This window comes from Varroa destructor, unplaced genomic scaffold (assembly GCF_002443255.2).
Source record: "Varroa destructor unplaced genomic scaffold, Vdes_3.0 BEIS01000002.1, whole genome shotgun sequence".
Lineage (NCBI taxonomy): Eukaryota > Metazoa > Arthropoda > Arachnida > Mesostigmata > Varroidae > Varroa > Varroa destructor.
The window spans coordinates 56815122-56830491 of NW_019211455.1; the positions used below are offsets into that span (position 1 = coordinate 56815122).

The 15370-nt window shown below is 40.7% G+C and overlaps 2 protein-coding genes across 16 annotated transcripts in view; one reads left to right on the forward strand and one right to left on the reverse strand.

Moving 5' to 3' along the window:
• LOC111244030 (uncharacterized) overlaps window positions 1-15370 on the reverse strand; it is an 86340-nt gene that overhangs the window by 33895 nt on the left and 37075 nt on the right. For 3 of the 15 annotated variants that reach the window (XM_086978979.1, XM_022790566.2, XM_022790561.2), the window contains exon 1: window positions 2036-2427. The exons of the other annotated variants lie outside the window; for them this stretch is intronic. The gene's annotated coding sequence lies outside the window, so the exon portion shown is untranslated. Of the gene's footprint in view, window positions 1-2035; window positions 2428-15370 lie in introns of those variants that run through there. 15 annotated transcript variants of the gene reach the window in all.
• The window catches only part of LOC111244031 (uncharacterized), a 75790-nt gene that overhangs the window by 7896 nt on the left and 52524 nt on the right, over window positions 1-15370 (forward strand). The window lies entirely within an intron of this gene.

Genomic DNA, 15370 nt, shown 5'->3' on the forward strand with positions numbered 1-15370 from the left:
ACAGATTTGCTTAGCTCTACCAGCCGCTGACCAGTAGCGGACAAACGATGTTAGTTGTGGGCTTCTCCAAGCCCTGCGAAGCCCAGACTGGCGCAAAAATACTAGTACCTTACGGACCTTCAATCACAAACGTACTGTATCCCATTTCCAGTTTTATGTCCGGCATTGCCGTTAGGCACCCCATCAGAGAGCTGTCTTTCAGCATAAAATCAACCGTATTTATATAGGGATTTGGATGAGCACGTAATTCTATAAGTAAGCAGATACGTTCATTACTCATTAACCTGTCACGGGGGTAGCTTTTTTTCAGCCTAATGTAAATGAGAGAGAGCATCCCATGTGCGATACCGCTGTTGAGCGATACTAGACAGAGAAGTTGTTTCGGTCTGAACAGCAAAAACTGTCCTTGCGGCTATTGATATGTCTATTGTTTTTAAATAAAAGCGATGTAATAAATATTTCAGAAATACCTATAATAACGTGTACGAAGAAATGATTGATTGGATCGCAATGGAAAAAAAAACTATTCGAAGGCTTCGTATCTATCTAAAATTATGGCTACAATGTAATCATCATTGGCCGTTAAGTGACATTAGTTCACGGTGTTAATGAAGCCATTAAACGGTTTTATCGTGTAATGCTACGGGATCTAACGAGCAGCGAGCTACGACCGGGGTGAAACGATGACTCTTTCTGGAAGAAAAATCATTGCGACCCCTATTTACACTATACAAGTATATAGGAAAAACTAACTCTTAAGACTTACTTACATCGATGGACCAGAGTCCAAACGCAAACAAAAAAAATTTACAGCCGATTTAAATGACAATAAGCTAAACACTTTTATAATAAACGACACAAGAATCAGGCACAAGCGAAAAGACAAACCTAAATGTTGCAGTCGGTATGTCTTGCTGCTGGCGTGTTGTTACAGATCAGCACCTGTGCGTTACGTTTACCCAAATAACTAATCGATATTTTACAATATGGTCTACACAATACTGTTGCGTTTACATCAAGAGGTAGGTATTTTTTATCCGTACTTTGTGATTAAACTCAATTAGTGTCGAACTTGTACTGTATTTCCTCCATACATATGTGTTAAAGTAAAAACGGAACCGCTCAAAAGATAGAAGCCATAACGAACGGGTAAGCTTTGTAACACATTGGCAAACCCCGAAATAGCTAGTCCGACTTTGACGTGTGTTTTCTCAACGAATTGACGGTCGTGTTGCTCCGCCACTGACGATAGTCAGTAGAGACCATTGGCGGATTTACAGTATAACGCTTTACAGCTGCCGTCGACCCTGCCGGTAGGTAGTGTCTAACAACTTGTAGCGTCACTTGACTTTCTCTGACGTTCGTCGATGGACACAAGTGGCTGCACGCTCATCAAGGGGCAGCGATTAAGCATTAGTAGGGGCTTGAATGTTGATGCTCTAGGTTAAAAATGTCCTTCGACTGATGAAAGAACTTATTTATTTAGCTTGCATGCAAGGACGCGTAACCGTTATAGTCGCTTCTGGCCACAGCGTCACTGACAGCTGCGAATCACCGGATCAACTTGTATTTTGCGGCGTTAATCGGGAGCTATCGCTTACGGTTTACTGGTAAAAAAAAAAAAAAAAACTGGCAAAAGATTGCATTTTACTGAAATTTCAAACGGACGCTTCTACATGATTTCATTCAAGATCGTTAAGTTGTTTTGCCTGTACACATCAGTATGTGTACAGCGATACAATAGAATCATTTATTGTGTTTTGTATCGTAATATGACATGTTATCAGCACTTTTGCGATATGGCATAAACGATCTGCCCCGAAATCTTGACTGCATCCCCGTAATTAGTCGCTATTAAGTCTAAACAATACTTTAGGGTATACGTAAAGATAGAAACACGTTTAACTTGGCACTGGCCTGGCAACGGCCGAAGCACTTCGTTTTAAAAAAGGGAAACGGCGTTAATCAGCTATCACAACTCACGAGAAGCGTTAAAAAGGTTTCACCGGTAAAAGAACCCAAATAAAAGACCTACATTTGAATACGTTTATCCTTTGTTTCACATATTCGTTGTATAACACAAATCTTACTGCACATTTTACTATTGCGCTCGCGGTGGATGTTGTCTGCTTGCATCTTATACCGAACGATCTTTTTTGTACGACCTACAGAATATTCATGTATGTTATCAGCATTATTAGTCTGCCTTTGGTAGTCAGTCGACTGTTCGGGTTGGCCAGCGTCGAGAGGCGCGACTTCGGGTAACCTCTTGTCTAACTTATTGAAGAACACAAAGGCTCTCTTTATGAACAAGACTGTTCCTGGTATAACACAACCCAACGCGACCTGAGACAAAAAGAAACTTCTCCCAGGTCTTCATGTTGACAGCGAACCACAACCGTTCATAGCCGTACGCATCTGAATCACATTTTTCAATCGAAAGGGAGTATCGAGGTCTTTGCCGTAGGAAAGAGTAGCTTATCGTAGGCAAGAGTAGCGGGGAAACATTTGTCGATAAGTTTCGCGGTCCCCTCTGTAGATGGCGCCACTAAACCTGCACCACGCCGACGCGCAACAACCATCTGCCCTTGGATTACATGGTGTATATATCCCTGTACGTTTGGCTAGCGCGATAGAGCTATCGACCAGGTAAAGAGAATTGTTTTTCTGCTCGATATGTAGCTGTTTCGTCAGCGCAGCGTTGCTACGAATTGATCGTAGCAATTCGCCATTACTGTAAATGCCAAACGTTGCTGAAGACAATGATGATTGACGCAGACGCGGCCCAGCTTCACTGAATGGCTGGTTGCTTGGTCGGTCCGTTGGTCTTTTTCGCCGAACCAAGTTCACGAAGCTGGCGGCGGGAGCCATCTGGAATTCGGACGCGAGGTCCACGCGATCGCATGTCTGTCTACTAATCGGGGTGGATCGCGATACAAATCGCAATGGAGTAGTCTGCCACAGTCCCTCCTTGCCTTTTCCGCGTAGTTCATTGGTCAACGACGGGCTGTGATAAACTGGTATGCGATCGTTAAAAAACGAACAAAAATTAGAGAATGAAAGGCTATAAGACGAGAAGTAGTACTAAATAGCATGAAACAGTATAAATGCAACAATTTTGTCAATGACGATAATACCGAAATGAATCGATTGGTATAGTTGATCGACCACCTAATTAATCTGAGAGATAAGGAAGAAGCATAATAAGTCGTCAGCGTCCGATATCAGAAAAAAAAAAAAAAAAAAACGAAAATAGATGTAATTTTTTGCGGGCTAACGAAGCAAGCGGAGTGGATAGAAAAACAAACAGTAAATCTCTTATCTATATGATAATTTGGTGATGACATGAGTAACTGCTGCTCCGTTGAATATTTATGTGGCCCGTCAATTATCTTTCGTACACCGCTAAGATACACCGCTAAAGATATGCACAAAAGCAGACGGGAAGACGTAAGCGGTACGGCTTTGGCCGTCCTGTCTGGAAACATTATAGGAAAAAAGTGTCAACAGCTAGTTCCTTATCGTTAGTGAACAACAAAATGAAGCGATAATGTTTGAATCCGAACAAATAGCTGTCTATATATTTATAGCTATTAGTTACGTGCGACATGGCTTTAATGATGCAGCTAAGTGTAACCGTTTTGAACTCAATTACGCGGCTCAAAGTCTTGGCCAGCTCGCAGAGAATCGCCTTTTTTTTTTGTGATGATTTTAGCAAATTTTCGCCGAAGCATGCATTCAAACAAACATAACTCTACAATTTGTAAAATAGAGGTGCGATCTTTAGTTTCCACATGACAGGAACAAACATCTGCAAGACGTTCTTTGTACGCCACAGGAATGACCTTGATAGGACATTCGATATGCTACCAAAGGTTGCAACCAATAAACAATAAAGTGGCTTTAAATTAAATGATAGAAGAGAATCAAGGATTATATAGAACTCGCTATATACATATATATATATATATATATATAATGGCCGTTGTAGAGGTAACGTCGGCGATCTTGTTATTCTACGGCTGTATCACACGGGTAGTTGTAGTAGTAAAGCATGTTTCAAACGCGCCAAGACAATATGTTGTTATTTAATGAAAGGTGCTTTTGAAGTATGGGTTAAGGTAGGTGCCAGGCTGCAGATGAAGTTCACGCTGCTTGATAGCTCCATTATGTTGAAATGTCCAATCTACCTGAGTTGCGTATACTTCACTTTGTCCACGCGTCGATATTATGTTTCATAGAAAGATGCATCTATTATATTACGTCTCACCATTGTAATTGTACGCCAGAAGCGCTACGTGTACAGCGCAGACGGACTGTGACTGGGTTTAACGATAAACGTACATTGTACTTCATGTTACCGACACCCAGAACATGAGTGGTTCGAGCTCGAAACCTTTCGACCTAATTTAGCAACTGGGAAACTCGCGCACGTCTGACATGATGTACAGATACACAATTTTTGTAAACGATAGTTGTAGAACTAATAAAAGGACATGACGACGAGCTGAGGAAGAGAGGCTTTCGCAATGCTCTTTATCGAACCGGAGACCACTATACGAAAACTCGTTTTGGAAAAAAAGTTTGCCCCTCTAGGAATCGGCCACTTGTTCTTTTGGCTAAAGCATTTCAACATGTTTAATAAAAGATAGCACTTTAAAATTAAAGTGAGAGTGAGCTGAAATACTGCGGCTTCTGTATGCAGTCCAACGAGAGATGATATTCTGCAGGCCTTTCGGCCATGCTTCTGCCTGGCGCGCTAAGTAGATTTCATAGCTTTGATCACCTAGCAGACTGATGTACGCGTGTCCCAACTGTAGCCAGAATTAGATAGCTGGTGTTATTTAGGACGTCCGTGAGCCTTTTAGCGAATAGTATACCTTGGGTGTCGTTTGTTTTTCAGCAGGTGGGATGATCTTAGGCTTGCATCGTTTGGCTTTCTACTGACATCTACTTAAGGCAAACGGTAATATTTAAACCCGCTTTTTTTTTTTTTTTTCTCTATTTCACAGAAGAATAGGTAAAGATAGGTCAGAAGGGGCCGCATAACGATCAGCGTAATAGGCCTGTGCTTACTTTACGTAAATATTATTATCTAGAAATTTCTTAATTTTTGGTTTTTGTTTTCAAAGTGAATATTACACGATAGTGATTCTTAAGTATAATCGTAAGGCCGTTCAGTTCTAGAAGGTATCACGATTTAGTTGTGGTTCGTGATAAATCAATACATCAGTTAAAGCCTATTCCTATTGAAATCCAAGTTTTGCACCGGACATTGTTTTTTTTTTTCTCAATATATTATGCAACAATACAGCCAGCTGGCCATCATCGCTCTTAATGGATATTTACACCGTATATTTATTTTATCCTTTCAATTTGGCGCAATTCATTTCGAGTGTGCCTTCCAGAATTGTTCTCAGGTTCTTGCAAATAGTCGGTAGAGCGGTCCATATAATACAGTCGCTAGATAGATACCATCCTTATTCGTGTTATTACCTTGCATTTACTTAACGATAGTGTATATGTGATACGATAGTGCCACCATGATACGAATTGCTAATACTGGTAGCAGTGATCAGCACCGCCTTAGGCCGTCCTTTTTATTGGTTCCGACCAGCTTCACAAAGAAAATATCCTGCATCGCAACGTCAGCAATGACAGTCGATCAAGCACTGCTGCTGCTGCGGCCAAATCTCTCCTCACGGAAACAAGCAAAGCAATTCCGCCAGTCGCTATTTCTGCATAGCGTCTCCGAGCAGATATTTCGATTTCTAGATTGACCTAGTACGAAGAATATCTGGCTATGAGTGCTATCTTATTTCGTACGATAAATGGAGCACAATGATCGGGGCTACATTGCCAATGAAGTCAAGTACGGCCGAAGGAATCGACCGAACCCATCAGGTCGAACGTTCGTTGACCGATCCTAGTTCGAAAAATTGTCCCGATGCTATAGGCGACTCTTAGCTTACGACAGATTTACTGATATTGGCGATGATATTGTGGTGGGGTTTAAGAGTTTGACTTAAATAGCAATCAATATTGACGTCGTCTCTCGGCTTGTTTTTTGTCCGCTTTTGATTAAGGGAACGATTTTTGTTCTGATAGCTCACAGCAGTCATTAACGGGAGCCACAGGGACGCGAAAATCGAGACTGGACATAAAAATGATATACTAATATAATAACAACAGTAAATCAAATCGATTGTGGATCCGATGCATCGCTCGAATAACGAGGAGCAACTTCACAGCCGTCGCCCGTTTCTGGCTTCGGTTGTGTCTCATTTTATTTGTCTAAATAAATTTATTTTAATAAATACATTTATGATTTATTTTTTGTTAGCCCGCAATGGTTTATGCACGTTATGAACTGATAATCTACGATTTGCTTATTCACGAATCAATCTACCAGAACGAATTACTACGGGGCAGGCTATTTCAACATCAGGACTTTAGTTTATTTTCATTTTTAGTAATTTGTCCTTGCACGTAAAATAGGATAGCAACCCTAGGAAAAGAATCGAACCTAGTTGCCGTAAAGAAACCTTTAATCTGGGCAAAACCTCTTATGTGCTGTACGCGAAGCAAAAGATTTAAGGCTTGCTTATGTCGAACACAATGAAGCATACGCGCTCATGTTATAGTATCGGCCGGCGTTCCGTTCTTTCGAAATAATGCCATTTTTCCTTGCGCCCCCGGATGGTCATTTTCAATGATGTTTTGTTGATCATCGGCTCAACGCTAATCTCCATAGAAGACAAGTCCGTAGATCACCGATATAATTTCATTGAAATTATAGTAATATCCACGTGCTGATTATAATAGTTGTATCGCTTTATTCATAGGGCAAAATAAACCCGTCAGACAAAAAAAGACAAACGAGCTGACCAACACAGTGCATTGCAATAGGGCATCGCACGACCTGCCCCCTTGTATAGCTGACCCAAATTGTTGTTCTATATATATATATATGCCTGTATGCATTATGTATTGCACTTTACATCGGTACTAATACCGTTATTATTAGGATTGTCTACGTAGCCCTTATTCTTATGTATCGTCTAATGTGATGATACTGAGTGAATCCAATCCAATGCGAATTATCACCCACAAGCCAAAAAGATGTCCGTATAGAAATATAAGAAGGACTATCTAGGTGCACCGAATTTAACCTCTTGGTCGCTACTGGTAGCCTGGCTTGCTGCTTGGAAGCCATAAACTAGTTGTTTCAGGAAAGCTAGTACCGTTAAGCATAAAAGTAGAAACATTTCTAGCGTCTTCAGCTCGCACGATACTTTAAACCGCAGATTGAGGGTTACTTATTTAAATGTGTTCCATTCTTGTATCTTAAAGATCATGCATTATGTATTTTTTACGTTTGGTTACTGGAGATTGGATGCTATTGCACGAGCATGGCGTCTGCTTAAATGCGTTAGAGTCGACAGGATTACCTTTTATAGGAACAATGAATTTCTGTATTGCAAAAGGATAAAATCCGTTAATTGCACAGAAGTATTGTTGCGTACATAGAATTAACCACGTAGATGTCAATAGTCGAAGTGGGAGTTGGCGAAGACAAGAAGGTGACCAGAAAAACAAACATAACACACACACAAACACACACACCCAACTAATACTCCATCATGGGCATCTGCATCCGCAGAGAACGAAGGGATTCTCCTAGTCTATTTTGGTGTTGCTTAATTCTTGAAGTCTGCTTTCTCGCTCCGTAAAAAAGTAACGCTTAGCGCACAGACATAGTTCACGCACTTAGGTGTTGATGGTGACATTATGAAGTTCACTCAAAGATACACGTAAGCTTTCACTTGATGCCAGTTTATAGTAGTTCGACATAAGGTCTACATACAGAAATTAATAGTCGTACTCAAACGTCGACCGTAGTAGCAGCACAGTAGAAAACGTAGCAGCTTGACGTTGTCAAGACAGCCAATAACAGGGTATAGTGCTGGTGCTAATAGGAAGACCGGCGAACCGCTAGGAATGAGTCCTGTGTTCCGACTCGCAGGTCCATAGGGAAAGAAAAACGCCAGAAGTCGCGGCTACGGTGCCAGCTGAATCACTGAGAGGCCCCAAGAGAACACAAGAAAGATGGGCTACGGAAAGGGCACGAGTGAGGCGAATCCTGTCTATGATAATCATGTCACTATATTAATAATCTATCTTCGTTTGTAGATTTGAACGTTGCAATATATTCAACGGCTTGAACGCTGGATATAATGAATTGTCTAAAAACTGTAGTTAATAGCGAATACTTCTAAAATAATTAATCGTCATAATTGTAGGTAGGGCATTTTCCCCCACTTTATTTGTGCTCAAAAAGCTGTTTCAAGCTGTTGGAGAAGAGGTGTAGCCGGTATCCTACACAAGAGAAGCATCTTAGTAGTAATTATTTTGTTCCTTCAACGCAAGTTTGACGAGATCAACTTGATTTCCTCTTAAAATAATCGCATCCCAAAAATGTCGTACCTGTTCAATAGTTCTATAATTTCCATGTAACACACTATAAAAGAAGAAAAACAAGTGTATTATATGAGAAAAACGCAATATGAATGATGTTTATTCATTTATGATGTTTATGTTATGTGTTAATACAGGATAACACTTAAAAGGCGCCTTAAACAAGAAACAATTCGCGTATATACGTTTCTATATCAAAATTGATCAAAGCAGGAACGTATACATATATATATATATATATATATATATAGATATTAACTGAGCAAACTTCGACTTTAAAGCAGAAATCCGTTTTAAGGAGAATTCTCTAACTCTGAGCCCTCTATATAGCCTCAAGGCTTAACGAAGCTGTAAAGCCAGATCCTACATGTTCTATATATCTAGAGCGTATATAAATGAGCCACATTTCAACTTGAGATTTCAGTGTCAAAACGAGTTGTCAAACTCTCGTTGTTAATAATAGATTTTCAAGGAAACGTATGTGTGCAGATATTAAATAACATGCTTAGACGTTATACATACGGATTGAATGGAGAGCGTTCTAAACAAACGAGATTAACTTACGGTTAACTAAAGGGATTTTTAAGTAGTTCAATTTCCGTTCTACGGCCGATCGATTCTTTAGCGTAAGTAACGCGCATCATATGAACCTGCCAAGGCTATAGGGAGTTTCCTGTTTAATAGCCGCAGCTAAAGTTTCTCACTGTTAATAATACCACAATTAGAATAATATCTATTATTTTGCAAAAAGGCGAAAAGAAAATTAGTCCCGTCGTTGAGAAGGTTTTCCACCATTAGGCACGTTCTAGGCTGCTGCGTATGTTTTCGATAATTTGTTTCGCCGAGAACACCGGCTAGCGACTACTATATTTAGCATTGGCAGTTGAAAAAGCTAGCTTAGATTTCATGTAACAACTCGTTACAAGACTGCCACTACTAGCCAACTCTTTCTATGCATTGTTTTTCCTCGCACTTTTTTTATTGCCGATATAATAAACGGTGGTTATCGAGAAGAAGCGATTATATGGGCATAGGTTTATAAACGTTCCCTGGTCGTACATACGCAAATTCACGACACTAATCGCTTAGTGTAGATCAGACGTAATTAGGTTACGCCATCGGCGCGCGCTGCCTAGATAAAAGCACCCAGAGAAACCTAAACATAAGGAACGGGGTAATGAGAAAAGTAGGGGAGATTCCCACGAGATTTTTTACTTCTAAGCGTGTTCATTCGAGGTGGCCAGTCGATTCACGGACGATAACCGTAAACAGATTGTAGAACAGCCGCGCATATCGTTGCTCTGCCACTGTTGCCCTCTTCGAATGGTCAGCTCTCAGAAGGCGGCTTTCATTCTGCGCTCAGGACCATCGCGAATCTGTGAGACAAAACACAGGAGGGTAGGTGGAAGGAACCCTTTTATGGAGACTGCACAGCGTGTCCCTTGTGTCTCTGTCGTACCTGCGCGGTCACCGCAGCACAACAGATCACGCAACTACAGGCCATGAAAGGCCGACGGCGAACCGGCCCAGCCTATGGCCAAGCACAAATATACCTTCTTCTACCGACTTTATTTTACTATAGATGAGTTTTCAGCCTCAGCAGCGTCGGACTGCTCCTGTGCTAGCGATGAGCTAACTCGATACGTCGCTCTACGGTTTGGTGAAACAACGGCAGGAAGGAAGAACTCGTCAAAGAAAAAGATTAGAAAACAATGATGCGGTAGACTCTGACCACGAACTAGCTTGAGCATAATAGCAACACTTTGTCCGCACAGGCACGCACACACAGAGAACACTTAGCTAGTATCTAAAACAGTCGGCCTCTTTTTTGAGTAGTTTTGGCAGCTTCGGCAATGTCACATCGCTACCCCACACGAACGGGCACTATATATAGGCAAACAGAGAAAAGCAGATTTATTTATCCTATATATAGGTCGAATTTATTTGTTTTCCAACGGATATATGATTGTTCGTCTATACGGTACGGTAGTTCTAATGCATAGGCGTGTCTTGCATTGGTAGAGCGTCAACTGTAGATGGTTGAAAGCTATGAAAGACAAGTTGAGCGGATTCGTTCAAGATGGTATATAGGTATTATCCTTTGCATCAGTTACACTAATAGATGTTCGTTTTAAACATGCCTGAAATATTTATAGTTCTATATATATATATATATATATATAACAGCTAGTTAGCGCAACGATGTAAAAATGAATAGATACGTCAACGTAAACGCGTCTCTAAGTATATTCCGTCAGAAGAGAAGTCGACTCACTAAAATCGATGTTACGGCCATGTCAGTCATAACAATGCAAGCAAACTACGAGTATCTGGAGTTTTCAGTCATTTGAATGCTAATTAGCTATCCCTGATGGGCACAAGCAGGCCGACCAGAATATCTAAATTAACCGCCGGCATATTTTAAGAGGCCGTAACAATTCTGCATGGGCTTGACCGGTCGTCTTATATCTGGTAACATTTAAATTCGCATGAATTAAAATCGACCAAAAAAAGGCTCGTTAGCCTAACTGATATATGGTAGAAGTCTTTCCAGTCGTAATCTTGAGCTCATGAACTTTACAAATATCTGAACAAGCATATTTCGAACTTACTTTTGCATGTGGAAACAAAATGTCAGACACGTTTCCTGATACGGTTCGTTGTCAAATGCCGAGTTCTGATATATTCATAATTGAGTTAGACGATTAGTTTTCAATATTGCACCTACATGTGTCGTTAACTATCCAATTGTTACAGTTATCGATGAACTATTGCTGGCCTAGGTCAACATTTTCGTCCTATTAAGGAAAATCATCTCAACTGACAGACTGATCGCTCTGGTCAACCGGCCACTCTCTGTCGACTCGCAACGATACCCCTATCCGTTTGTTTTTCGTGTGCCATCTTCTTCATAATAGCACCCTTTGCTTACTGTAAAGGCAACCCGCCGTACCAGAACAGCTCGTTAACCCCTTACCGCCCGCCCGCCCGCCTGGCTAACCAAACGCCGCCCTCTGCCGTGAAAAATCACCATCGTTAGCCCCGCTGCCACAGAATTTTATCCAGGGCTGCTATTAACAGAAAGAAGCACATTCGACCCCAGTCAAAATTGGTGACGATGGCCAACAAGCAGCTACCAGCTGATGGTTTCCTTGGATCGAGATGTCCCGACGCAACACGACAAGTATCACAGACACTGTCCAACTGGTTGAGTTGGAATTTTTTAATGTTCATTTTCTATGCTTGAAGGTCATTCATATTCAGGGGATACCGTTATCCAGGTCGATTCGGAAGAGGGCCGTCTGACGCCTTTAATCTGTCTCTCACTCAAGACAAAGTAACAGTATCTGGAATCTAGGGATGATCGTCGCAGATACAGAGCGTTAATCAAACACGAACGGATTGATCAAAGGACTTACTATAAGAACGCCCCCTAATATTCAACTTTATAGAGAACCGTTGATTGTTAGACTGTTCGGATGAAGTCAATATAAATGATTAATTAAACAAAGTATCTGACAATGATGGCATAGCCGAATAACGGAGAAATACGTTTAGGCTAAATGAATATTTTCAAAAGCCGCTGAAATATGTCTCGCTATTCGAAGCTGATTATATCCCCTTATTTCTAGACAAAAAGAACATTAACAAACGTTAGCTTTATCAAAGATAGGAGAAAATCGGTATTGCACAAGACAAATGTTGTGAAAACGAAACCTCATAATGATGAATATGGCCTACTTTCGTTATTCAATGAAGCCGTCCACCTGATGAGCACCTCTCAATAGACAAAAGCAACCTAACTTAACTAATATAATCACAAGCAGAGTTACTATTGTAAGTTTCAGAATGATATAATTGTCTGTTAGATATAGGTGTATATATATATATACTCCTTAGCGTCTGACCGCCTTTGTTGACTTCAATTTTCCGCATCGGGCTTCTATCCAGTGTTCGAAGCTAGCGTTGTTATTGTAGGGCGATTGATCCGTGGGTTTCCGGGGAACATTTGCTGCTGCTGCTGCTACTATGACGGGAAGTCCGGAGTCAGGATAGCAAACTGAATGACTCAGTTACGGTAAATAACACGACATAGGTGGAAGACTTGTTTTCTGGTATTGCCATTTACCAGATCCTTTGTTCAGTACCTTGTCAATCAAGAGCAATATGTGTGGAACATTGCATCGATGCTTCACAATATAAACACACCTTCCATGTTAGCTACGAAGTCTAACGGAATTCGGCTAGTGACAGTATTAAAACACAGCAGGGCGATCGTGGAACGCACTAATTCACGCTGCGAAGTGCCATACGAGAGCTGTTGAAAAGACCCTTTGATTAATACATGTAAGGTTGTCCGGCTTCTTCCACTATTGACTGTTGCATCTATGGGCGCTTCTTCGTCGTAATGAAGAAACGTATAGTTTGAAGCTCGCTGCACTGTACAAAGCAGGACAGTTTTATACTACGCAGCAACACGAAAATCAAGGATAAATAGCCACGATCCAAACCGTCGTCGAATTCTAATGATCAAGGTAATGTATTCTAGGGTAGTGACCGGCATTAACAGGCGTAGGATAAATCGATAAACAAACTCCGCTCAACGAGTCCAATTATAAAATATAGTGAAGTATTCGCGATTTAAACGTGACTATCGAAGATGGCGGATGATGCATTGTGTGCCTAGAGGTTAATTCACGCTATCAGAGTAGGTATGATTTGTGCAGATGAAATTATCCGATATTCTGCATATCGTTATATAACCAACCGAACTATAGGGTGTGATGGCACTGGGGTTAGCAATGGCCACGATAACCGAGGGGTGTCTACTTGCGTTCCCCAACACTTTTAGGTGTTACTATGTTCTTTTTCTATTTAAAAAACATCAGGTAAATTTAGGTGTTCCCCTCACGGAATGGCTGGGTTGTTTCTTATCCCACTTATAATTGCTTTTGTAAACGATATATATATACGGTCGATATATGTATATATATATATATATATCCACGGTCAGTTCTTTGTTTTGTCCGACCGTACGGTTCTTAGCGGTACATTCCAGTTGTTCTTCTACGACGATGGATCTCTTTGTCAAGCTCAAACAGAGAACCGACCGTGGATTGTCAACTGGCCTTTTCATGGACACATTCCCTTTATCATTTTATTCAAATCGCTTTTGCAGAGGCTAGTGAACCAATAGGCACTCGAAAAATGAAAGATGCCTTGCACTCTCGCCGCGCTAAACGTGACGGGAATAGAGTTCGGCCACAAAGTGCTTCATCTACTTTACGCAATAAAGACATATGTTTTAGATTTAAGCGAAGCGGAAACCGGCAAAAGCAGCAGTACCTAATGGCAAAGAACGACGATCGTTAGCCACGAAATGGTAAAAGGATCTTCAAAGACGATCTTGTTTATCTTCGGTCCAATGACTATCGTCTAGAAGATCGACGTTCCGTAATAGTATGGACTTGCGGGGGCAAGAGTGCATGCAAATCAGACGCTTGAATGTATCTTGTTTATGCATAATAATGCTACGACTAGATCGGTCTCTTGCTAGGGCTTGAAGCTGGCCTTCGTCAACGTTTCGGCGACGTTCATAACTCAAGCCTGTCACCAGTCGACGTCATATAGACCTTAGACAAAATAGGACAGACATTACCACTCGTAGTATATGAATAGCAGTTCCCCAGATCTCGATCCATATATACATGCACGTGTCTACGTACAAACGGGACGTTCAAATCGATCTATACTAATGATAGATATTTTGGAACGTAATATAATCGGCCAGAAAAACATTTTACGATCGCCGTGAAGTCGCTTACTGACCGCAGACTTATCTTCATCCAACAAGATACAGCTTGCTATTAACGAACTAAACCAGTTTATCAATCAGATGAGCACTATAGATGCAAAATCGAGCTAGACGAAGGCATCTCCGTAACAAAAACCCGGCTATGCAATGCTTGAAATTAACTGCTGCGAAACGATTGAGATAAATATTCATTGAAGAAGGAAAAACGAAGAGCCGACGCAATAGATATTGTTCTGTAAAATCGGGTCGGGTGATAAGTGACCACCACGTATAGCTTCAATCTTCTTTGTTACGATTTGGTCTCAAAAGAGTAACAGTAATAACAGAAACGATGGCAGTAATAAGTGAAGTAGATACCATAAAAGTACAATCAGTGAGGCACAAACTAATATATTATTTATGTCCTCGTTTAACTGTTTAATGATAAAAGGCGACGGAAAAACTTAGCCCAGCTATTGTTGTTCGGTTCAAAGTGTGATCACCGGTTGTACGTTAGATGTAATAACTATAGCAGTAATTATAATAATAAAAAAATTGGACATCAACGGGCCGGACCGATCAATCAAACGTTACCCTCCAACCCGCGGAAAAATAGGCGGAGTAAAGCATAAAGCGTTGGAATATATTTGACTACATCTTTGTTTTGATCGGAAGTAACAGCGATGGAAGCTGACAGGATTATTTTATTAAAGAATAATTCAGAAGCCTACTAATGATCAGAAATAGTTTTCTGACGAACAGATCATAAAGGTTTTATTTAAGCAGATATGAGATTACTACCGGAGCATTCTGCCGTAGTGAGGATATCACAATATTATTATATGTTGGGGACTTAGTTTTAGCGCGCTTTAGATTCTAATAAGTTCGTGCTACCATAGTAAGTATGAAAGTCGACATGTAAAAACGTTGCCACGTTGCAATGTAAGTTCTCCAACCTCAAATGAAACTCTCGGGATATACTACTCTGACCTGTACTTAAGTGAAATATCAATTTCGCAACATTTGAATGAAGAAGTTTAGAGTATTCGTGCATGATTAACTTTCCGAAACCATGAGCAATTGAAGAAAAGGTAGTTT